We start from the raw sequence: 2,405 nt of genomic DNA, 5'->3' as shown, positions 1-2,405 counted from the left end.
ACTGTGTCATAGTTCCGGCAGCGTCTGGCCACCACCCCGCGGGGCAGCTCCTCCTTCAGAGTAGTGGCCGCTCTCCCCAGGCTCTGGGAACACTGTTCTCTGTTCCTCAGGCCTAGGGGTAGTTGTGGGCTTCCTGCCCATCAGCCCCTGGGTGCTTCACGGTCCCTTGTTGGCCTCGTGTGTGTGTGTGTGTGTGTGTATGTAGCTTGTAACACTTTTATGAAGAGTGAACAGATATTGGTATTTCTAAACTCTAAACAATGGGAACTGAGCCCTCAAAGAAAACACTTTAAGCAACATATATATTAAACAAAAACCCTTCAATTTTCTTACTCCCATTTTCATCAATGCATAATATTTAAGTATAACTGAATTCCTTATTAAGCAAACATTTTTGCATATGCTGCCTTCTCTTTTTCTTCCCGTGCCTTTATCCTTTGTTTGACTTTCAGCAGTTCTGCCTGGATAGCTTGATCTTCCAGTGCTGTCTCCTAAGCTTTCTTTTAAGACCAGCCAGTGCTTGGTCCTATTCTTTTAATCCTTGCCATCCTGGAGCTCTACGGTGCAGTGCTTTGGTATTTGATGGGTCTATTTCAAGAGCCTCCCAACAACTGTCAATTGCTCTCTGCCAATCTGACATCTTCAGTTTACAAGCACCAATTTTCAGCATGCAGCTTAAAGCTACAGGTTGCAGCTTCAATATATCTACTTCCTCCATTATAGCCTTTGAACCTTCCATGGATCTTAAAACCTTTGTGTATTTTCTAATGGCCATCTCCCAGTTCTGGGATTTGAAAAATGTATTTCCAATGTTTTTTAAGTCTTCTGTTACTAGTAATATTTTACATCTTTTAAATCTACGTCTGCATCTTCGGGGAAATCTGGACGCCTGTCACCAGAACCATCTTCGGGGAATGCTCCCCAACCATCCCCTTCCTTCAATTCTCTCCACTCTGCAAGAACACACAATTTGGCAGACCTTTCATGGGTCACTTTGACATTTTCCAGAATTCTTGCCACACCCATTCCTTTAATTACTTGGCCAAAAACCACATGTTTCCCATCCGAATGAGGAGTCGGAACTGTGGTGATAAAGAACTGGGAACCATTTGTATTGCTGCCTGCATGTGTCATGCTCAATCAACCCTCCTGGTCACGCTAGAGTATAAATTCTCATCTTCAAACTTTTCATCGTAAATACTTTCTCCACCTGTCACTTTCTGATTTGGGAAGTCTCCACTCTGAACCATAGGTTTCTTAATAATTCAATGGAATGGGCATCCTTTAAGCTAGAGAAGTTTCCCAGTGGTTTGTCCAAAGCCTTTTTCTCCTGTACACAATGCACGAATTTTTTTCTGCAGTTTTGTGTACAGTATTGGCCAACAATTCTAAGACAATTCAGCTGACTCACTCGCCTCCAATGTCCACGTCAAGGAAGACTCAGGGGTTACTGGGGTTGGAGGACTTAGCTTTGGGGGATGGGTATGACATTTTGACTTGCAGAGTGTTTGGAAGCAGGTTCGGGGTACCTCGGGCCCGCCTGGTAGTGAAACTCGAGAGCAGCTCTCTCAGCAAAGACCCCCGTGTTGGCCTCTTATCCCAGCCCTTCAATCAATTCTTTTCCGTCGGGTTGTTTAGACAGGCCAATTGTCCCCTGTCAGGATCTTAACACATGTGTTCTGGTTCTTGGGCAAGTCAGATAATTGCTCTGTCCCTTTATATTCTATTTGTTTTAAATGAAAGCCTGCCTTTTATCCTCTTTTTTTTAAAGATTTTATTTATTTCTTTTTAGAGAGGGAAGGAGAAAGAGAGAGAGAGAAACATCAATGTGTGATTGCTGGGGGCTGTGGCCTGCAACCCACCGGGCATGTGCCCTGACTGGGAATCGAACCTGCGACTCTTTGATCCACAGCCCAGGCTCAATCCACTGAGCTATGCCATCCAGGGCCTATATTCTTAATCTATAAAATTGGATAATACCTATATTGTCTATCTTGAAGAGTTGTTAAGAGAGCCAATACTAAAGCTGAGTTTGTAAAGTGTCATAAAAATGCAAACTCTGAACAGCAAATCATCAGCTTATGTGGAACCCCTGAGTAGCTTTCTTCAGATACTTGATGTGTTTTCCACGCCCTGTCCCCATGATAAAGTGATAAAGCGTCGGGAATGTGGTCTCAGGTGGACTAAAGGCAGGCAGCACCAGGAAACACAATCCCCGACTCCACGCATCCCCAAGCCAAACACAAGCCCTCCTCAGACTCCCTCTGCTCTCCTCCTCGGCAGTGTGTAGCTCAGAGCTGGGAAGGCAATATAGAACATCTCGATGCCCCTTTGGTTCTGCCCTGCATGTTCACCCTTGATAATGACTTTGGCAGACATTACTTCATTATAGTGCAACTTGCGTA

At 44.5% G+C, this 2,405-nt stretch overlaps 1 pseudogene; it reads right to left on the bottom strand.

Moving 5' to 3' along the window:
• Positions 1–380: 380 nt before the first annotated feature.
• On the bottom strand, positions 381–1,491 carry LOC123824970 (annotated as a pseudogene).
• Positions 1,492–2,405: the final 914 nt, after the last annotated feature.

Source organism: Phyllostomus hastatus, unplaced genomic scaffold (genome assembly GCF_019186645.2).
Source record: "Phyllostomus hastatus isolate PE091 unplaced genomic scaffold, TTU_PhHast_1.1 phas_contig_58, whole genome shotgun sequence".
In the NCBI taxonomy this organism is placed as follows: Eukaryota; Metazoa; Chordata; class Mammalia; order Chiroptera; family Phyllostomidae; genus Phyllostomus; species Phyllostomus hastatus.
The sequence above is the reverse complement of the archived record's forward strand: the minus strand, read 5'-3'. Positions and strand labels throughout refer to the sequence as shown.